Genomic DNA, 24,434 nt, shown 5'->3' with positions numbered 1-24,434 from the left:
CAAGCCAGCAGGAAAGAAATTTAATTACATTTGATCTAAAAAAGGAAAAGATTTTCCATCTGTTCCCAGTAAAAAATAATACCCAGGTAAGCGTCACAATAAATTCATGCAGCTTGTTGTGATGGGAAAAGTGCTCATTTCGATGGCCAGCACAGCAGCTGCCTACAGTACACTCATAACATAGCAGTGACAAAACATTTTCCTACGATGTCGCCAGGAAAAATAGCAAAATTGTTCTCTCCTCTGATTGACAGCGAGAAAGTAAAACAATGATTCTCTGTTTAAAACTGTCACAAACCTGGGCAATTCAGACCAAGTGTACGATGGAAAACTGCAAAGTAGAGGATACCTTGAGAAATGAATGTCAAAACACATCAGTGAAATCAGCGGCTGAAGATTTGTACAAAAGCAAATTTTTTAGAGTAGGTAAACCATTGTCGTTGCCATTGAGAAAAAAATGGAGGCTGCCATTGCTGACCTCTGTCTAAGAACATCAGTTACCTGGCAGTCTATGACTTCATTATTATTGAACTTACTGCCCCAGAATAATCATTGCATATAGAAAAGTTAGAGTTGAGTCCGAACTACTGATTTGCACACTTGTTCCAGTCCAATGCCTTAGAAAATACTGAAGCCTCGTACACACGACCGAGAAACTCGACGGGCGAAACACATCGTTTTCCTCGTCGAGTTCCTTGTCAGGCTGTCGAGGAACTCAACAAGGCAAGTTTCTCCATTCCCATCGAGGAAATAGAGAACATGCTCTCCTTTTGGCTCGTCGAGTTTCTCGACAGTTTCCTTGATAAAAATGTACACACGGTCAGTTTCCTCTGCAAAAAAATATCTCCCAGGAAGTTTCTTGCTGTTTTTTGCAGAGAAACTCGGTCGTGTGTACGAGGCCTAAAACTATTGGATTGACATGACAGCAAGGCAATTAGCATTACCGGAAGGAAAGGTCAGCAATGGAAGCCTCTGTGTTATTTCAGGTTAGATTTCTTTTACTGGTGAGCTTGGTCCCCTGTTTTGCCACCTGACAAGTCTTTTGGTCTTTTAATCCCAAGGGTGGGCTCAGTGGTCAGTAGAAAGACTTTTCAGTACAAACAATGTATAATATGGGTCCTGGTTGATCCACCTTTATCTGTTCAATTACATAGTGTCCACCCAGCTCATACGGAAGCTACTTTATAAAAGACTGTTAAATGCTGCACTCTGGTAAAATCAATGGGCCAGATTCAGGTAGACTTATGACGGGCATATCAGTAGATACCGGACCGGACGTGCCTCGTTTGTTTGCCGGCCGGCTACTGTTATTATCTGCTTTAAAAAAACTTCTTAATCGTAAGTGTTCTACTTACTTTATTTTATTAAAAACTTGGCGGTACTTCACCATGTGAGTCTATTTTTTTATATATGATCTGGCCACCTGATTTCCCGGATCGTAAGGACCATCTGAGACCGTTACTCTGCTATTCATCATATAAATTATCTATGCACCCGAGATCCCCTATTGTGGTAAGGGTCAGTGTGTTCTTTTTGGTGGTGGTACTCTGTCTTTCATTCACAGTGTCTGTCAATCTTAGCCACTGTGGGCCAGTTAGAGTGTTCATACCAAAAGTTTTTTGCACTATTGTCTTGTTTTTTTTCCCCTGTCACTGGGTCGAGTTTGCTGAAGTTGGAGCTGCTACATCCACTGTGAACGGATTCTTGATCTCCATTATGGATGGCTCATTCTGATCCTTGTGATCTTTATTTCTGGTAAGGGTCAGACGAATTACTTTTTCATCCAGAAACCGATCCAGCATTATACACAAGAAATTGGACTCAGCAATATTCATAATATTGAACTTTATTTTTGATTAACTAACATCTGTTTCAATTTACATGTACACTTATTTCTGGACTTTATTTGGTTGACCTTTTGGTCACTACTGAGAGGTGTCATCACACAACTCGCTTATATTTTTTTCTTTTTATATAGTCACTTATATATGAATTTTTGAGCGCAACTCCCTTTTATAATCATCCATGTTTATGTTGTATAACATTTTTGAGTTTGCTGCTGTTTTTTATTTATTTTTTGGTATGCGCATTTTTTCACTTTTCACATATCAGTAGATACGCCGTTGTAAGTCCGAATCCGCGCCGTCGCAACTTTAAGCATATGCTCAAACTGGGACACGCTTAAATGTTGCTAAGATACGGCCGGCGTAAGTCTCCTACGCCGTCGTATCTTAACTGCATATTTACGCTGGCCGCTAGGGGCGTGTACGCTGATTTATGCCTAGAATATGTAAATCAGCTAGATACGCCTATTCACGAACGTACACCCAGCCGTCGTAGTAAAGATACGCCGTTTACGTAAAGGGTTTTCAGGCGTAAAGATAAACCACCAAAAAGATGGTGCAGCCAATGTTAAGTATGGACGTCGGAACCGCGTCAAATTTTTACGTCATTTGCGTAACTCGTCCGTGAATGGGGCTGGCCGTAATTTACGTTCACGTCGAAAGCATTGGCGATTTGCCGACGTCATTTGGAGCATGCGCACTGGGATACGTCCACGGACGGCGCATGCGCCATTCGATCGAAACGTCATTTACGTGGGGTCACACTTAATATACATAAAACACGCCCACAGCTTCAACATTTGAATTAGGCAAGCTTACGCCGGCCCTAATACGCTACACCGCCGTAACTTCGGTGGCAAAATCTTTGAGAATACCATACTCGCCTCTCAAAGTTACGGCGGCGTAGCATATAGGAGATACGCTACGCCCGCCTAAAGGTATGTGAATCTAGCCCAATCTCTTTATTGTGGTATATCCATAAAATCATATACAATACAGGAAAAATGAAACTCATATTATAACAGAACATATTTCACACTGTAGAAAGTGGAGTAGCAGGCAAAAAAAATAAATCTGTCTCAAACAACTGAAATATTATTTTTTTTGTATTTTTTCTTTGGGACTTATGTCCTATGTTCCCGGGGTAAGGTATATCACTTCCACGGTTGCATCCGGCCCTCCTACTTCCCCCCGCTGCCTTCTGGGACCTTTGTGTGTCCCAGAAGACAAAGAGACTATTCAGAAAGCGCCTTGCGACTCGTGACCACATGCATAGTATGAAATTGTCTGTGAAGCCTGAAGGCTCCACCTACCAGTTACCCTTACTTGCAATGCAGGCGCCCGCACCCAAAGCTGATGGATGGATTGGTTGGGGGTGCCGACATTGCGTGCTCCATGGACAGGTAAGTGTCCTTATAGTAAAAGTATTTGTAGCTGCTGACTTTTAATTATTTTTTTTCCCAAGCTGGAACTCCGCTTTAATCCATAAATTTACAGCTGTCACTAGTACAGAAGATAAGGGAAAATGTTTCACTATGGGGACCTGTTTTGGAGACAATAGTCTAAGTCACTGGTGTCAAACACAAGGCCCGTGGGCCGAATCCGGCCCTCCAGGCCATTTCATCTGGCCCTCGTACCTCTCTTGCAATTGTGACAACCTCCTTCTTCCTGCCCCCACCTTGTCTCACCAGTCAGCAGCAGAGAGGAGGACAGATCTCCTCTGCCAGATCCTCCCCTTCTCTGTGCAGCTGCAGAGAGGCCCATGTCTGCCCCCCTCCCCATCTTGGCAGTTGGCAGCAGAGAGGAAGCCAGAATGCCTTCTACTGATCTTGTGCTTCCTACAGATCTAGCTGCAGCACCCTCTGGTCTCCGCCCTCTCCTGGTCTCGCTATTCAGCTGGCTCCAACCTCCTTTTGATCCTCCACCAGACCCTGCATTTTTTACTTCCCAGCTTTACCCCCAGCTTCTTCCCGGCAGCAGCAAAAGGTAAGGGGGGTGAACTGTGATGTAAGAGAGGGTGGGGGGCTCGAATTCTGATGGTGGGGGGCTCTTAACATCTGGTGTGAGGTGGTGTGTGGTGCTCAACTGGCCCTTTGAGGACAACCATAATGCCCATGCGGCCCACGATGAAATTGAGTTTGACACCCCTGGTCTAAGTTGAGAAATAATTTCTCTCACTTACTGTTGTGTCTCTGGGGAAAAGGTTGAATGGAAATAGTTCATCAGTAAGACACAGACAGTAAAAAAATAAAAAGGCAGTGGTTATAATCATTTTTTACTCTGTCCAAAAAAAATGTAAAATTTGGGCTTTGCATGTATTTTAAAGATTTGCTAATAACGGCAGCCACCTAAATTACATTTTTTAATCTACTGATTATTCCCAAAAAATGTTTTTACTGATAATTTATCAGTTTGGATTGAATTTTTACAGGGGTATAGCAAGTATACTTTAAAATAGACTGGCCTCAGCGTTAACCTTGTAAAGAGGCATAACAGGTTCAAATCAGGTGACTGCGCACATCCGTCTTATGTTCTTAGGAAGCATAATTCTAAAAGGGAAAATGATGGGTTTGACACGTTTGACAATATTTAAAGATCAGATATGACAATGTTTGAAGTTTGACAATGTTTGCAAGGGTTTTACAATGATTTGCTGCTTATTCCCTGTGAATATTCAATCCACTGGCCCGATCTTATTTTGACGTTTGCTGTTCGTGCATCATGGATATTCTCAGTTATTTGCAGTTTATTCCTAATGCACAGATTGCGACAGCACAACTGAAGTTTTGCCATCAAATCCTAATCTGCATTTAAGTATTCACAAAGAAAGCTGAAGAGTGCAAATAAAAGTAGACTGGTAGAAGTGCGTAGATTTACTTTTTTAACACCCTTAAGCATTCTTCAGACCTTCAAAATATGTTCCTACAGCTTTTTAAACTCTTTGTCAGATGTAGACGATTACATGGGCAAAAATGGGACCGGGCGTAGGAGGAATTTATGCATGTATGCAGAATTCACAACGATTTTAAAATTGTGGTTCAAACAGAAAATATTGTAAGTTTATAAAATGGTGTCATGTATAGAAGACATTGGGGTTTATTTACTAAACTAAAATAAAATTGATCTCTCTAATCAGAAAATGAAGTCCTGTTAGATCATGTCAGGCTGGCCCCTTTTGCAGGTACCTATTCTGTTTAACCGCAAGCCGGTGTAGCTGTACGCCGGCTCCTTTAAGCGGGATAGCAGGTGCACGCTCACTGCTCGTGACCGGCGGTTGCGATGACTGTCGGCCACGAGTGATTGCAGGCACAAGAGGCAGAACAGGGATGTGTGTGTGTTCTGTGAGGAGAGGAGATGCAGATTGTGAGTTCCTAATAGCTAGGACCTCTGTCATCTCCTACAGTGAGTCCCATCCCCCCACAGTTAGAACACACACTAGGGAACACATTTAACCCCTTGATCTCCCCCTAGTGTTAACCCCTTTCCTACCAGTGACATTTACACAGCAATCGGTGCATTTTTTTATAGCACTGATCGCTGTATAAAAAAAGTGTCCGATGTGTCCGCTATAATGTCGCAGTCCCAATAAAAATCGCATATCGCCGCCATTACTAGTAGAAAAAAAATTATAATAAAAATGCCATAAATCTATTCCCTATTTTGTAGATGCTCTAACTTTTGTGCAAACCAATCAATATACGCTTATTGTGATTCTTATTACCAAAAATATGTAGAAAAATACATATCGGCCTAAACTAAAGAAAAAAAATTGGGGCTATTTATAATAGCAAAAAGTACAAAATATTGGGCCAGATTCAGAAAGAGATACGACGGTGTATCTCCTGATACACCGTCGTATCTCAGTGTTAGGCCGGTCGTATCTATGCGACTGATTCATAGAATCAGTTACGCATAGATATGCCTAAGATCCGACAGGTGTAACTGTGTTACACCGTTGGATCTTAACTGCAAATTTAAAATGGCCGCTGGGGGCTTTCTCGCTGATTTACGGCGACGATATGTAAATCAGCGAGATACGCCACGCGGGCCCCGACGCAGTCACTTTACGTCGTTTGCATAAGCGTTTTCCCGGCGTATACTTACCCCTGCTTCTATGAGGCGCAGCCAATGTTAAGTATGGCCGTCGTTCCCGAGTCAATTTTTTTTTTACGTCGTTTGCGTACGTCGATTCACAAAACCGCTCGTCGCAAGTTACGCTCACGCCGAAACCAATGACGTCCTAGCGACGTCATTGGGAGCAATGCACGCCGGGAAAATTCGCGGACGGCGCATGCGCAGTTAAATCGGAACAGGGACGCGCCTGATTTAAATGCTACACTCCCCCTAGCCGCGGAATTTTAATTCCGCTGGGGGATTTAAGATACGCCGCCGCAAGTTTGGAGGTAAGTGTTTAGTGAATTACCCACTTGCCACTAAAACTTGCGGCGGCGGATCTTAAATCAGATAGATTACACGGATCTAAAGATTCGCTGATCTATCTGAATCTGGCCCTTTGTGTTTATTTCAAAATTGTTGCTCTTTTTTTGTTAATAGCGCAAAAAATAAAAACCGCAGAGATGATCAAATACCACCAAAAGAAAGCTACTTTTGTGGGGAAAAAGGAACGTCAAATTTATTTGGGTACAGCATTGAATGACTGTGCAATTGTCAGTTAAAGCGATGCAGTGCCATATCGCAAAAAATGGCCTGGTCATTGAGCCAAATCTTCTGGGGCTGAAGTGGTTAAATTCCAGTAACACTGTCTCACCCTGCTCTGCACATGCTCAATTGCTCTTCATTTTTAGGCACTGTGCTGAATTCGTAGAGGCCAATCTGCTGAGAGCCTAGAACCTGCTCTCTACTTTTCCTCCGTACAGACGATCGCTTTTCCTGTCAGAAAAACTCAGATGAGAGCTTTTCCTCGGGAATCCCGACTGTGTTTATGCTCCATCTGAGTTTTTCCCCACAAGAAAACGGCCAAAAATGTCAGTTTTTCCGGCGGAAAAAAAGAGAGCTGGTTCTCTTTTTTTTGTCCGGCGGGTTTGGCAGTTTTCCCATCGGAAAAACTGTGAGGGAGCATACACACGGCCGGGATTCCCGGTCAAAAGCTCTTGTAACGGACCTATGAACTATTCTGCCTACAGAGGACTGCATGACTGGTTACTGAGCTCAAAGGGTTAATTGTAGAGGGACTTTTTCACTGCTAAATGCTAATTGACGCTCTGTTGTGTATTACCAGTTAACAGCCTCTTGCCAGGTGTATGCTAAAGTGATGATCTGTGAGTGTATATTGTTCTAAAGGTTAATTGAATTCTATTGAGAAAGGAATGTGCCCGGCCAGGTCATGTTAAGTAGATCTCGGTGCCGGAACGTCTAGAGACTGATTGATTCAAGGAGATCATTGTGTTTGAGTTCTGGTAATGAAGAAATGTTTATAATTAGCTCAAAGAAGGTGATTGAAGCTTCCCCACGGTGTGATGTGTGGGTGGGGACAGTTTGATTGTTCATGTGCCTTGAATACTGTGAACCATTAAAAATCAGTCCTGCTTGACTCTGCAAACGTAGCCCTGTTTCGTTTCTTGAAAGGGCGTTCGATGGGATATACCGGCGGTACCTGCATATCGCAGCTTGCCAGGGAAAAGGACTTCTCCAACGGCTGATACCCTCGCACTAGCCTGGGTAGCCGTTACATTGGTTGGCAGCAGTGGGATGGTCCTTTTATCCAAAGAGCAAGTGCTGAATGGAGTCGCAGTACGCCAGGCTGAAAAGATCCACACTAAAAGATTTATTAGAGAGTCGTGGTAGGAGCGCCAGCAACAGACCACGGAGGGAGCTGATAGCTGACCTGCTGGAGCTGGACGAAATGGATGGATCTATGGAAGGAACTGAGCCCCTTGCACCAGTCAGCGAGGAAGATGTAATTACTGGGATTGTACAGCGGAGATTATCCTTGTATCCAGAAACGTCCGTGGAACTAATCAACCAGCTGTTCCGGGAAGCAAGGGAAGAGATACAAACTAAGAGGGGACAAGAACTACCGCCAGAAGCCTACCGCCGGCGCTTCCAGGAGTCCAAGAAGAAGGCTGTGGACTCCCACATGGAATGGGCCAACCAGTTACAAAGGGTGGCATCCCTTTGGGTCCAAGGGTGCAAGGCCAACACCGGGGAGGAAGTATTGCAGCTGTTCCTAATGGAACATTTTCTCCAAGACCTGGCCGCAGACATACAAGACTGGGTACGAGATCGCCGTCCCGCTAACTTAAACGAGGCAGCTCGGCTAGCAGATGAGTACGCGGAGACAAGGAAAGTAAGCCAGGGTACTACGCGGCTGGCTCAGAAGGTAGAACCGCGTACTCCAACCGTCACCCCACGCCCAGAGTTTCGGGCTCCAGTCCCACCACGTCCTCAGGGGCCTAGCAACTACCCCCGGGATTCGCCTAGGGTGACGTGCCATCACTGCAGCGACACGGGACATATTGCTCGTTATTGCCCTTTGAGAGCTACAAATAACAACTGGAGACGCACAACACCCAACACAGAGGTCACTCCATCACGTCCCTCTGCGGCCCACTGCCTGGAGACCGAGGGGGGCCCTGAGGAATGTCTGGGAATTTGGTATGAGGCAGACTCAATACAAGCGGCCTCTCCGGATAACCGTCAGCATCACCGTCAGGAGGTACGGGTGAATGGACAAGTTGCACAAGGCCTAAGAGATTCCGGGACTACTATCACTCTGATTCAAAAACATCTGGTAAAGCCAGAGAACGTGTCCACTCGCACAGTTGCCGTACGGGTCGCAGGGGGTGCTGTATTTCGCGTACCCACCGCCCGGGTGCACTTAGACTGGGGAGCCGGGTCAGGAAAGACCACAGTTGGTATCATGGACAACCTACCTGCCGAGGTGGTGCTGGGCAATGACATTGGCCCTCTGACTTCAGCTTATTTACCTACACCTGCTGCTGCTTGTCCCGTGACCACCCGCGTTGCTGGAATCAACTCGCTTGCTGCTGAGACCCGGGTAAGACTACCTTCCCCGACATGTACTGTAGATCCGGCACAATATCACAGTCTAAAATGGGAATGTGACAAGTTGGCCAGTGAGAAATCAGAGATGCAACGACACTATGTCATGTATTATGAGATGTCCCGTGGCTTGAACATTGAAATGCACAAACAGGCGGAAATTGTCAAAAGATTAAATGGGATTTGCATCCAGGTGGTGCCGTATCTGTCCCAAGAGCATCAGCAACAGGTTTTGGGAGCCATTGAGAGAGCAAAGCAAGTGACTGTTCCAGAATTGAATTCCATTATTCACCTTCACCATCAGCTACCGACCTGGTAAGCCAATGGGAAGGCCGACGGACTGTCCAGGCAAACTGAACTTTTACCTTAACAGCAGACCGGACATCCCCAAGTTGACCCGAAAAGGATCAATCCGGGTCTGCCGGAGTGTTCCACAAAAGGGGAGTAGTGTAACGGACCTATGAACTATTCTGCCTACAGAGGACTGCATGACTGGTTACTGAGCTCAAAGGGTTAATTGTAGAGGGACTTTTTCACTGCTAAATGCTAATTGACGTTCTGTTGTGTATTACCAGTTAACAGCCTCTTGCCAGGTGTATGCTAAAGTGATGATCTGTGAGTGTATATTGTTCTAAAGGTTAATTGAATTCTATTGAGAAAGGAATGTGCCCGGCCAGGTCATGTTAAGTAGATCTCGGTGCCGGAACGTCTAGAGACTGATTGATTCAAGGAGATCATTGTGTTTGAGTTCTGGTAATGAAGAAATGTTTATAATTAGCTCAAAGAAGGTGATTGAAGCTTCCCCACGGTGTGATGTGTGGGTGGGGACAGTTTGATTGTTCATGTGCCTTGAATACTGTATAAAATCTCAGAGTGAACCATTAAAAATCAGTCCTGCTTGACTCTGCAAACGTAGCCCTGTCTCGTTTCTTGAAAGGGCGTTCGATGGGATATACCGGCGGTACCTGCATATCGCAGCTTGCCAGGGAAAAGGACTTCTCCAACGGCTGATACCCTCGCACTAGCCTGGGTAGCCGTTACAGCTCTCCTCGCAGTTTTCCCATCGGAAAACCCAGTCGTGTGTACGGGGCATCAAATCCATATGCAGAAATGTGAATTTTTGTTTTCATGTGCAAACACTCTGCTTTTACAGGACATCCTAATGGAATAACTATCTACAAATGTTTTTTTTTTTTGGTGCCCATGGGGCAAACAGAATTTCAGTAAATTGAAATCTAAATGATTGGTTTGAATAGCCACACTTGAATTCCAGGAATACTTATCGAAAAGGACTGTGGAAGATGAGTGTTATGGTTGATTATATTTACTTTTGTGCTCTCTTTTCTAGGATGCAGCTTTGATGGTACCATATACGTACCATATCCTGCATATTCTGCTTTATTTAAAAGGGATTCATCACCACAATAGAAGCTTATGGGGTCCCCAAGGCAGTAATTCATTATATTAGAATAACAAGCAGGTACGCATACTGCTGCACTCCCATCAGTTTTATGAGAGCTCTAATTCTATAAGGAGAACGTGAAGGTAAGTATATTGGCACGGCCGAGTTTCTCGGCAAAAACCAGCAAGAAGCTTTTTTTGCCGAGGAAACCGATCGTGTGTACACTTTTCAACGAGGAAACCGCCGAGGATCTCGTTGGGCCAAAAAAGAAAGCATGACTTCTTTTTCCTCGACGGCAATGGGAAAATTTGGCTCGCCGACATCCTCGGCGGCTTCACAAGGAACTCGACGAGCAAAACTATGTGTTTCGCCCGTCGAGTTCCTCGGACGTGTGTACGAGGCTTCACTTTCCACCTTGATTTCATATATAACTCCTGGAGTTCTCCTTTAACTTTGTTCTTTTTGCACTACCTTATTAAATATGCACCATTAACTTGTAAGGGTGCTGGATAATGAAGAGCATCTCATTTGCATATTAGTTGTAGTCTCAATGCAAGGAAAGTAGATGGAATTGCCAGGGGTTATTTAGAAACGTTGATGTAATGATTGCTTTCGATTTGCACTACTTCACTGCTAAATTTGTCCTCAATTCATAAAAGTTCAACATGAAAAATTGTGCCGGAGGTGTGGGTTAAGGGAAGATAGGAAGATGAAAAAGAAAACACACTGGAGAAAAACTGCAAAAAATGTGTTGACATACGGGGGAGAATAAAAGTGTCAAAAAACAATGATTGCATTTGGAGGAGCGTTCTCTATTTAGCTTTCCTTCTTTGAAAATTTTAATGGCTTATACAAGGTTTACGAGTCTATTTATCAATATTTTTAACCAAGATTTACACACCTTTCACCCAAGAGCCACCTTTTTTCACATGAACTTTAATTAACCTCCCTGGCGATATGATTATATCAGAATTTAGGTGCTGAAAGCGGTACAATTATTTTGCATGGAAATTTGGCGTTTTATATTGTAGGCCTGCAATTCTTAGGAATAACTCACTTAAAGAGGAAATAACCCCGATTTTTTTTTCCTACAAAAAAAACCCTGCAAGAGAAAGGCATAATGAGTTAGTATGCATAGCATACTAGCTCATTATGAATGACTTACCTGAGATCGAGGCCCCCGTAGCGCTTCTCATTCCCCTCCTCTCCCGCTGCCATGTCCCCTCCGCGCTTCTTCCGGGTATCGCCGCTCCGGCACTGTGATTTGCCAGAACGGTGATGACGTCACTCCCGCGCCTGCGCGCGGGACCGGCATAATCCCAATCATAATGCCGGGACGCTCAGTGCGCCTGTGCCGTTGTCTATGGTGCAAATGCGCCGTATACATCGGTGCTGTGTTTTCTGCAAATATCTCCTTAACCGTGTAGGTTAAGGAGATATTTTCTTGCACCTACAGGTAAGCCTTAATCTAGGCTTACCTGTAGGTGCAAGTTGTCAGAGTGGGTTTACAACCACTTTAAATCTGTCCAAACAAGAGTCTTGTAGACATCCCGGGTATGATAAAGTTTGAAACACATAATCATAAATTATAATATAATAAATAACTATAAATAATTATAAAAAATAATAATATAATAATAATAAAAAATCATCAACAATGTAATCAAATCAAAAACACTGAAATTTGCTCAGTTGCAGAATTGTCGCTGTCATTACTTTTAATGTCTGAAGATGAATTTCCCCACAAATCGCTATCGCTCAATTCTGCAAGTGATTATAATTTATTATCGCTGTTTTCTAGCTGGTCTAGAACAACTTTTGACATAAAGGGACACTTTTTGGTTGCTATGGACAATCTCCTGTTTCCAGGCAGAAAAACATGTCTTTATTATATAAAAGTGCATGTAGGACACTGGGCAGATCACTAGTAGGGACAAAGGGGATGTGTAATTTTTTTACACGGTACTGTAATCTGTAAGATTACAGTATACTGTATTTATTGTGTGTTTTTACTTTTTTGAATTTGGCGCCGATCTCCTCCCCCGTGCGTCACAACGTCGCTGGGAAGGCACTCAGGCACTGTGTGAATCGAGCGAGGAGACAGCTCGCTCACACAGCGGAGAGATATCGCAGGATCCAGGGGACAAAGTAAGTAACTATGCCTGGATCCTGCAATGCAATCGGGGATACCGCTAATGGTACTGAAATTCCACCCCGAGCCAGACTCGGGAATACCGCTAGGCAGGTTAAAAAAACTTAGGTGAATCTTGGGTTAAAACCTTGGTAATCAAACCGCATAGTGTTTAACCACTTGCCAACCTCCCCATAGCACATGTACTGCTATAGGGCGGCCGCGCTGTGCAGAATCACTTATATAAACGTGATCCTGCACTTCCGGGTTTTTGACGCAAATGCACACCACCAGCGCCTCTCTCCTGCTGTGATTTTACACAGGAGGAGTTGATTAGCGGGTTCCGTGGACCTGATACCCGCCAGCACCTGCTGACTGATCTTCACACTGGCAGAATCCCAGTCCGCCTATCTAAACAAGGCAGACTGGCATTCTGTCTGTACAGAAGACATGGATCTTGTGTTTCTGTAAAGCAGAAACACCAATCCATGTCTTCAAGTAGTAAACGTACCTCCCCCACTACACTGAAACATTAGCTATACACACAGGTAACCCATTTGTTGCCCCTGGTGTTAACCCCTTCCCTGCCAGTGTCATTCGTACAGTGACAATACATATTTTTATCACTAATTAGACCCCTTTTTGTAGTGCAGAGGTAAAACTATGACAGTTAATGTGCCTTTTAATGTTAATACAATTGTGTTTTGTGTTATCAATAAACTAGCTTTACTATTGCACCATCCCTTTTGAATCATATTTAGTGGTTTTAAACTTTTTTATTTCTTCTGTTGCTTCCTGGTTTCTGTCCTAGGCCAAAATGTTGTCATACATCCCAAAAGTCTTCATGGGCATTTCTAGAGGAGGAGCTTTTTCAGCTAAGCACATGCTGCATACCTGAGCTGAGGGCAGATGGATTCCAGGAAGTAAATGCTACATAAATCATCTGCCCTTACTCAAGATGGCCACAAATAGAAATGCTGGGAGGTGTTTTTCAAAGTGATGTCTCAGTAAAATAAAGCATGGGGACATGGATGGATGGACAAGTTCGCTTTGAATGTTAAAAATGAATTAAATAGCATTTTCAGTTTGTGGTGCTCAGATACAGTTGAATTAAACAAAATTACAAGTCTTTGGCAGATATGGTGTGCACAGCCTATTGCATCATGGTGCATCAGGGTGTGCACCACAAAGCTCAAACACATATGTGTGTGTCCATGTGTATATACACTGACGGTGTCAGTAGAGCAGTGGACGGTGTCATTAGGGTAAAGATTAGTGTGAGTAGGGCAGTGGACAGTGACAGTAGTTTATATTTACATTTTTTACAGTGTGCACCCTGTGTGCACACCTATGGTGCTCAGATACAGTTGAATTCCGCTTTAACAAAATTACAAGTCTTTGGCAGATATGGTTTAAAGCGGTGCTCCACCCAAAAGTGGAACTTCCGCTTTAAGCACTCCTCGCCCCCTGACATGCCACATGTCATTTTTTTGGGGGGGAGTGTGTAACCTCTTATTAGTGGGACTTCCTGTCCCACTTCCTGCTTCCTTTTTTTGGCAGCCTAGGCGACTCCTCTTGCCCTAGGTCCCAGAAGATCGGCTGGCCAACAGTAGAGCGTGGCACGACTCGCGCATGTGCAGTGCGCGCCCGACCATGAAGCCGTAAGCTGTCACGGCCGGGTGCCCACAGTTACTATGACAGCACAGAGGAGAGGAGGTGAAGAGGAGCGAGCCTCTGGGCGGGTGCATCGCTGGACCGTGGGGCAGTTAAGTGTAATTTTATTAAAAGTCAGCAGCTATGCTTTTTGTAGCTGCTGGCTTTTAATAAACTCAACAACGGGTGGAACTCCACTTTAGTACACACACATTGGTGTGCACAGCCTATTGCATCAGGGTGTGCACCCCAAAGCTCAAATACGTGTGTGCATGTATATATATATATATATATATATATATATATATATATATATATATATATATATACTGACAGTGTCAGTAGAGCAGTGGACGGTGCCATTAGGCCAGGGATTTGTGTCAGTAGGGCAATGGACAGTGACTGTAGTTTATATTTTTATTATTTTATTTTTTACAATTTTTTTTTTCTTTTTAAGGGGGGGGGGGGGGGTTTGGTGAAATATTAAGTGTCTAAACAGGGGAAATCTGTGCCCTACAGAGGGATTAGGGTGTGTCCAGGAACACCTGGCACACCTATGCATACACACATACTGGATATAAAATATTCATATGAAGGGCTTTTTTTCTTAGAGAATAGGTGCAGGAACTCCCCCTTTCTGAGTCACCTCTTTTATCTGCCTCTACCCACCTACGAGCACCATTCCTTGGTTTCACCCCCTACCCACTTCCCAGTACTGCCTTTTTTTAGATAATACAGAACCAAGTATTATTATGGAATTTGGTAATGATAACAAGAAAAGCACTAAAAGAGATCCCCTGCAGCCAGTAACAATAGAACCCCAGGAGACTCCTGTCATCAACAACAGATCTCTCACAGCCAGCATCAATAGACCCCTCCCTCAACAGTAGATCTCTCCCAGCAACAACTGACCCCCGGCAATATAAAACCCACCCCAAGCAACAATAGATCCCCCACCAGAAACAGTAGACCTCTTCAGCAACAATAGACCCCTAGTGCTGGAGGTGCAGGAACTGCGTTCCCCGCTGAAAAAAAGCCCTGTTGATATGTATACCTGTATTTAATTTTTAGTTCATGTGTTTGTATCATATTTGTTAACAGGGGCGGACTGACAACTCATGGGGCCCCCGGGCAATAGAAAATTATGGGGCCCCCGGGCTTAAAGATGGCCACCACGCCAGGAGGCAGTGCAGAGGCGGAGCAGCTAAAATCAGGATTTTCACATCAAAGGCATGTCAGTTTTGGACATATCAGGGACAGATGTAAAAAAAAACACAGATTTTTACATACTGTCCCTGGTTTTACTGAGCCTGGCAACCCTGATGGGGCCACCTAGTGGCATGGGGCCCTCGGGCAGTTCCCGATCGCTCAAACGGTCAGTCTGCCCCTGTATGTGTATAAGTGTGGCTGTTTTCTTGGAGTTCTGCTTTAACTGGCCATACTGTATGTAGTTCTGTTAAACAGCTTGGGTTTAAAAAGATATATATGTGTTTTTTTTTTTTTTTACAATTATTCCTGTAGACCTCGTTATTGGTGGATCAGACAAAGTGCATACTTTAATACAATTGCATAAGAATCTTTTCTGTTTCCATTCCTAACATCCAATATTATTGTTCTAAACAAACAATAGCAATATACATAACTGCATATGTTTGCATACAATGAAAACATCACAAGCAATGCTGCTATTATAAGCAATCTATGGAAAGTGTGTATTATGGAAATGGCTTCTATTCTGCACGCCCCTAGGGACCAGCAGGAAAAAGCAAAAAGACTTTAGGCGTATTGTAGCTAAACATCACTTTAATAATTCATGACTCTATTGTATTTCCAATTGCTCAAGTTGTCTGATATATACCCCAGAACAGTTTGTACTACACAAAACTGACTTACAAAATCATTTCACAATGTAATTGTAGCCCCCTCTGTTTTACCTTCTTGAAAATACAGCCTCCAATAAACGCCAATTATGTATTTATCTGTGACAGCCCGAGGGAGAAACACATTTTCATAAAAAAACACTTCCGAGGAGGCAAAAAAAAAAAAAGGCTTGTGCAATACCTGTTCTGTAAAATATACTGTATATTAAAAAGTATATTTATGGGTGTGTGTATACAGTATACATACAGTATAATATATATATATACCGTATTTATCGGCGTATACCGCGCACTTTTTTGCCCTGAAAATCAGGGCAAAATCGTGGGTGCGCGGTATACGCCGATACCCGCTTTCCCGCGCCGAGTTTTGAATACTACGCCGACATATACCGAGCGCAGTACACTCGGTATAGTCGGGCAGTCTCGGCACCTTCCGCGCTCACGTCCTGGACGTACAGGACGTCAGCGCGAGAGTTGCCGAGCATTGCCGACAATACACGAGTGTACTGCGCTCTGTATATGTCGGCCAGTATTCAAACTCGGCGCGGGAAACGAGCGGGGAGGATGCAAGGACGGCGCAAAAGGACGCCGGACCTGACGAAGAGGACACCCGAAGCCGCAGAAGGACGCCGGACCCGACGAAGAGGACACCCAAAGCCGCAGAAGGACGCCAGACCCGACGAAGAGGACACCCGAAGCCGCAGACCAACGCCGGACCCGACGAGGCCGCCGATGGACGCCGCGCAAGACACCAAAACTGTAAGTACAAAAAAAACTTTTTTTCCAGAGGATTGGGGGCAACTTTAGGGGTGCGCGGTATACGCGGGAGCGCGTTATACTGCGATAAATACGGTATATATACATACACAGTACTGTGCAGAAGTTTTAGGCAGGTATAAAAAAAATGCAGTAAATTAAGAATGCTTTCAGAAATACAAGTGTTAATAGTTACATTTTTTTTTCAGTTAACAAGATGGAAAGTAAATGAACAGAGGAGAAATCCAAACCAAATCAATACAGTATTTGGTGTGACCACTCTTTGTCCTCAGTTCTTCTAGGTACACTTGCACACAATTTTTTAAGGAACTTGGCAAGTAGGTTGTTTTTAACATCTTGGAGAACTAACCACATATATTCCGTAGATGTAGGCTGTATCAAATCCTTCTGTCTCTTCAAGTAATCCCAGGAAGACTCCATGATGGTGAGATCCTGGCTCTGTGGGGGCCAAACCATTACCTCCAGGACCCCTTGTTCTTCTTTACACTAAAGATAGTTCTTAAAGTGGAGTTCCACCCAGATATATTTTTTTTACAAAAAATAAAAAAAAATTGAATTTTTTTTTATACTCACCAGAAAGAGCTGTTGCTATGCGGAAGTAGCTCTTCTGCCTCTTCCTCCACCGCGGCCGTCTCCTGATGAATGGGACGCGCTGCCTTCTGGGAACTGTGTGTATCCCAGGAGGCAGCCGCCCATTCACAAAGCGATGTGCGAGTCGCGCATGCGCAGTAGGAAACGGGCAGTGAAGCCGTCAGCCTTAAAGTGGTAGTAAACTCTGTACTACCACTTTAACCTACAGGTAAGCCTATAATAAGGCTTACCTGTAGGTATAAAGAATATCTCCTATACCTGTAAGGTTAAGGAGATATTCCCCTCGCAATGCGCCGCTGACTGCAGCAGCGCATGCGCAGCAGAGATCCTCGGCTAAAGGCCCTTCAGCCACCAGACCTTGCCAGGAAGAAGACATCGCCGCTCCAGCCAATCACAGCGCTGAAGCGGCGATACCCGGAAGACACGCTGAGGCAAGATGACATCTCCCTCGGTGTGGACCAGGTAAGTTCCTCTCACCTCGTTCCAAGGTAAGTATTTCATAATGAGCTAGTATGCGGTGCATACTAGCTCATTATGGCTTTTGCTTTTCATGTGCGAAAAAAAAAACGGTAGCGGGTTTACTACCGATTTAACTGCCCGTTTCCCTTAGTCAGGATGGAGACGCCAGGACCGAGCGATCGCCGTCGGGGGCCCATCATCGCGGAGGCCTAGGACAGGTAAGTCAGAAGCTACAGTGTTAGTAGCTGCTGACTTAAAAAAAAAAAATTGTGGGTGGAATCCCGCTTTAATGACATCGGCTGACATTGGCTGCATGTTTGGGGTCATTGTTCCACTGCAGAATAAATGTGGGGCCAATCACAGTCCTCCCTGATAGTATGACATCACTCAGCAGCACTCTTGCTATTACAATTTCTATCTAACCAATGCTAAGGAGACCTATTCAAACTAATTCTGCGAGGTGATAAATGGATTAAATATATTATGGAAAATCCAAATATAAAGTGAGCATGCATGTACAATTTTTAGCTTGCAATTTTAGTGCTGTTTCACACTGGTTCGTTTTCCCATGAGTCGCATAGAATCGCATGACAAGGGAAATCGCGTTATATTCAATGGTACCCATTTACATGTGTTGTTTGGGTGCAATTTAAGTGCAATTTGACTCCATAGAATAGGCTAACAATCAAAGTCCCACTACACAATTGCACTGAAAATTGCATCAAAAGTGAATTCGGTAGTGTGAACTGAGCCAAAATGTTTGCATAAAGAAAAAAAAATATATATATATTTTAGTTCTGGATGGGAGATCTTGAGTGCAATGGGCATATTAAGAGTTTAGTGCCAAAGATGGTGTCTTATAAAGACTGGCCTGCTGTGCCATATGACCACACCCTCGGAGGAAGTCGTAATGACGAAACATGTCAGTTCGGGACGATACAACAACCAGAAGTAATGCCAGCACACTTACTGGATGTGACGTGGACCACCGCAGTTACGGGATGGTGGAAGGTGGAAGTCTGATGTTCTATGAGCAATTTGCTGATAAGCCTACTAATTTATGATTTGTGTTAGTGTGATTTTTAATGGGGGAATGGTCAATATTTGAATGGCATTACACTATGTGGCTCACTCTTACCCAAACAGAGTTTTTAGTGAATGAGGACCATTCTATTGGGGATTACCAACCAATGATAAAGCAACAAAAGTGATTGAGAGGCACTGTGTTTTTTGCCAAACAATTTTGGTGAGCGTGGTGTCAAAGGGGAGCGGTGTTCTCTGGATGCACTGTGGTGTTTGGAGTCAGTAATCAAATTGTAAGATTTTACCATATAGATATCTGTTACCTCAGAGACATGTACTCACTTTTAAAGCAGAACTCTCACTTGTTGTCACCTGGTAGAAGTTGGTGTGATTGAAATTGGCAGAGCGCAACTAAAGTGCTTGTATTGATACATTCAATCACAGTGGAACCTTGGATTACGAGCATAATCTGTTCCAGGAGAATGCTCTGAATCCAAAGTACTCGCATATCAAAGCAAGTTTTTCCATTGAAGTCAATGGAAACGAAAATAATTTGTTCCACAATGACTTCAATGGCATGCAATACCGCATGCGGCCAGAGGCGGGGGGCACCGGAAAGCCTCAAAAACGGCTGGAAAGGCCCGAGGACAGTTCGACTGACCCTGGCAAACCTCGAAAAGACTCTTTTCACGAGCCTTTATGAGCTTTGCCGAGGTCAGCTGAACGGCCCTCGGGCCTTTCTGTCCGTTTCCGAATGGCGCCATTCGGCTCTGGCGCCCCCCCACCTCAGGCCAAACGCAGTACTGCACACTGCTTTGGCCTTAATCCTGCTCATTTTGCGAGACAAAACTCGCAAACCGAGTTAGGATTTTAGGAAATACAGTGCTCGTATTGCGAAACGCTCGTTAACCGCGTTACTCACAATCCGACGTTCCACTGTATTTAGTTCTGCTTTAATGGTTTTGTAATGAGGTCTCATACCAAAACACATAGTTGAAGCTGATATTTTGTTATGGCAATTAACCTCCCTGGCGGTATGATTCTTTCAGCTTTTTGGTGCTGAAAGCGGTACAATTGTTTTGCATGGAAATTTGCCGTTTTATATTGTAGGCCTGTAATTCAAGCAATGTCTTGATATACAAGTAGCGTCATGTCTGAGCATAAACTGAGTATAAAAGAGAAGAGAGGTGCCTCTAAGTGTAGCAACATGATTACATTTAAAGAAGGTACATTTTGAAACTCACATGGTTCATGATTAAAAGAGGCACATCTAAGTATGCAGTCATCTGGGGTAAAGCTGTCCACATAGACCATCCTCCTCACCGCCATTGACGTCGTCCCTTCCACGCTGCACTCCACGAGCGCTTCAAGCCTCTCTTTCAGAACGCTCTACTGAAGGGTAGTCTTCCCGGTCACGATTGCAGACTGACAGCGGTGAGAGCCGGTGGTTTGGAGGATGGTCTATGTGGATCGCTTCACCCTGGATCCCTGCATACTTACAGTGGGTGACTGCGATATTGTGTCAATCTCGCTCCCTTTCTCGGCGAGATTGAGCACCTACGAGCCCCATCGCGGGAGCCAGCGCCGAGCTGGCTTGCCGCGATGGAGACAAAGCCGTCATAGAAGCGACGGGAGATCCAACTTGGATTCCCGCCAATTCTAGCGTCGGCATTTGGTATGCATTCCCGAGAGGGGGAACTCCACGCCAATTTTTAAATAAAAAAACGACGATGTACCCCATATCCATTCACTTGGGGTGGGGGGTCGTTATCTGGGGGCCCCCTTATTTGAGGGGGCTCCCAGATTCCGATAAGCCCCCCGCCCGCAGACCCCGACAACCAACGACCAGGGTTGTCGGGAAGAGGCCCTGTCCTTATCAACATGGGGACAGGGTGCTCTGGGGTGGGGGGGGCCGCAGTGCACCCCCCCTGCCCCAGAGCACCCAACCCCCCCATGTTGAAGGCATGCAGCCTGGTACGGCTAAGGAGGGGGGGGCGCTCGCTCGTCCCCACTCTTTTCCTGGCCGGCCGGGTAGCGTGCTTTGGATACGGGTCTGGTATGGATTGTAGGGGGGCCCCCTACGTCGGTTTTTCGGCATAGGGGGGGTCTCCTTACAACCCATACCAGACCTAAGGGCCTGGTATGCTCCTGGGGGGGGAACCTATGTCGGTTTTTTATTTAAAAATTGGCGTGGAGTTCACCCTCTCGGGAATGCATACCAAATGCCGACGCTAGAATTGGCGGGAATCCAAGTCGGATCTCCCATCGCTTCTATGACGCGCTCGCTGGAATGTGCTTTGTCTATTCCAGCGAGTGCGAGATGTTGGCACCATGTCGCCGAGAATCAGCGCGATGCTGTCGTGCTAGAAACACATTCTCGGCAACATCCACTGTAGATGTGCCTCTTTTATTCATCAACCATGTGAGTTGCTAAATGTTGTATCTTCATCAAATGTAACCATATTGCTACACTCAGGCCTCGTACACACGACCGAGTTTCTCGGCAAAAACCAGCAAGAAACTTGCTGGGAGATATTTTTTTGCCGAGGAAACCGTTCGTGTGTACATTTTCGTCGAGGAAACTGTCGAGAAACTTGACGAGCCAAAAAGAGAGCAAGTTCTCTATTTCCTCGACGAGAATGGAGAAACTTGCCTTGTCGAGTTCCTCGACAGCCTAAAAAGGAACTCGACGAGGAAAATTATGTGTTTCGCCCGTCGAGTTCCTCGGTGGTGTGTACGAGGCTTAAGAGGCGCCTCTCTTCTCTTTTATACTCTGTAGTCCTGCTGGATTTTGCTTCTAATCCCCTTGTGAAGCCTGCCATCTGTGGGTGGACATTTTATGGTTATATAACATATGACATTGCTATTATTTTTTTATATGGATTATAAACTGAGGGACTTATGAATAAATGGTTGTAGAACAAATCATTTGAGTTTCCATTATTTCTTATGGGGAAATTTCCTTTGATATACAAGTGCTTTGGATTACAAGCATGTTTCTGGAACGAATTATGCTCATAATCCAAGGTTTAACTGTATTTGAAATCATTTTTCCTCATCACAGCCTTGATGTTTTCTACTGAAAATCTGCATTTCACATATCCAACCCAAAAAATAGGCAGTGACACCTACAGGGTTAGCCTTGATAAATATAGATGTGATTTCATGCTCCCCCCCCCCTCAGACATGGATACAGTAATATGGATGCAGGACATCATTTTTCTCTATTTATAAGTAATAACTCCATTAAGTTTTCTTTTCTTGAATGACGTCTGTGCATTTGTTTAACTTTACATTTGCTCTGCTCAGACACAGTCATTTTCTCTTATTGACGGAGCGTTTCATTCTGCAGGTACAAAGTTTGCAAACAAGGCTGCCTGTCCCCGTCATTCAGCCTGGCAATTTAGAGATCAGGAGAATTGCTGCCTATGTAAATAATTTGTCTTTGCAATCAATCTTCCTTTTCTTTCAAAATGAATTTAGAAGAATCTGCATAATTGTCCGTGTTTAATAGAAGTGTGATGTATGGCAGTGTCTTTAGACGCCACAGTGTGGAATCATGATGAGCTGTGGTATGAAGTGAATAAAGATTTCTGAGAGCAGTCAGTATTTTTCTGAGTTTATTCAACATTTCTCTTCATTGCTGAGACTCCGAGTCATTAGCGTGATAGGCATCTCTCTGTTTGAAACTGAAGCAGCCATTGTGAAATAAATCACAGATGTGTGATCCAGTCCCAAATGGAACTATAGAGATAACTCCACTTCTTAAAATATATATATATATATATATATATATATATATATATATATAAAAAAAAAATATATATATATACCCTGTTTCTCCGAAAATAAGCCCTACCCCGAAAATAAGACCTAGCGTGAGTTTCTGGGATGGCTGCAATATAAGCCCTACCCCAAAAATAAGCCCTAGTTAAAGTCCTTGTAAAAACATGTAATCCGTTCTGTAAAAAGATTTATATAATGTGCAGTGTGTCTCCCTTTTGTAACTTTATTGTGGAAAATACTTTATTTACAGCACTGCTGGATGCTCACTTGACCCGCCGGAGCTCTTCTTCTCTCCTCCCGGCAGATATCAGCTGTTTTTTTTCAATAAAACTTTATTAAGCCCCTACCGACTGCAGTACTCAGAGTGGGGCTGACGTCATTGGGGTTCTTGGCCCCTCCCTCTGCAGTATTTGGAGTAGGGAAGAAGAGCTCCAGCGGGTCACGTGAGTGGCAAGCGGCACTGTAAATAAGGTATTTTCCACAATAATGTTACACAAGGAGACACACTGCACATGATATTATCTTTTTACAGAACGGATTACATCATTTTATGAGGTCTTTAAACAAAGGTTTATTTTTGGGATTACAGAATTTCACAATGCTGACTCCAGAGCTGACAGGGGGAGAAACTTTTTTGTACATACCATAAACAAATAAGACATCCCCTGAAAATAAGCCCTAGTGTGTTTTTTGTAGCCAGAATTAATATAAGACCCGGTCTTATTTTCGGGGAAACACGGTGTATATATATATATATATATATATATATATATATATATATATATTTCATATAAAAATACTATACAAGCCTTTTTTGCTATTAAGAATAAAAGTGGATCCTTCAGTAAAGTTACATTACAGCCAAGAGCATGTCCAGACTAACTGTGATTTTACTGTTTTAATAACTAGTTTTCCAACCTGGACATCGATTAGTTGTTGCAGACTCTTTGATTCACATATTTTCATGAAAGTTGTTGATTTAATATGCCTCACCCATTATTAATATGTTTATTTGGGTCCTTGTGGTCATTTCTGTCAGAACTTCAGTTAAATAGAAATTTACCAAGTTAAAGTGATCGTAAAGTCTTGTTCTTTTTTTCCTCTAAAAATAACAAACTTGCTATACTTACCTGCTCTGTTGCAATGGTTTTGCACAGAGCAGCCCAGATCCTCCTCTATTTGGGTCCGTTTTCAGCTTTCCTGGCCCCTCCCGAACGCTGTATCCTGGCCTAGGCCAACAAGGCCCAGGCCTAGGGCAACACTTTGCTGGGGGGCAGCATGGAAAGTGTCCCCGCTGGCTTGTGCTACACTGTTGGTGTAACGCAAGCTGTTTCTAATTTTGACTGTCCTATCATCCTGGACCACAAACCTTCCTCACTGTGCTATATGTTTTCTGCTGTACCATTGGCATGGTTATATTGTCTTAGTCCTCTCCATAAAATTATCAGAAATTTGTGGTTGAAGTAGAACTATAGGCAACACTTTTTTTTTTTCATTTAGGATGGAGTAAGGGAGGGTTATAGCCCCTGACAGTTAATTTTTTTTACCATCCCTGTCCAATTGCAGAGATTTCCCTTCACTTTCTGCCCCCATAGCAAGAAGCTTGCTATGGGGGCACCCAAGCCGAGTCACAGCTCCCGGTGTCCATTCAGAGCCCCCATTCGACCCCAACCCCTCTCTCACTTTCCTTGTGAAGCCGCCGAGGATCTTGGCGAGCCAAATTTTCCCATTCCCGTCGGGGAAAAAGTAGACATGCTTTCTTTTTGGGCCGACGAGATCCTCTGCGGTTTCCTAGTTGAAAAGTGTACACACGACCGGTTTCCTTGGCAAAAAAAAAAAAACAGCAAGCTTCTTGCTGGTTTTTG

The sequence above is a fragment of the Rana temporaria genome, chromosome 6, assembly GCF_905171775.1.
Source record: "Rana temporaria chromosome 6, aRanTem1.1, whole genome shotgun sequence".
Lineage (NCBI taxonomy): Eukaryota > Metazoa > Chordata > Amphibia > Anura > Ranidae > Rana > Rana temporaria.
The sequence above is the reverse complement of the archived record's forward strand: the minus strand, read 5'-3'. Positions refer to the sequence as shown.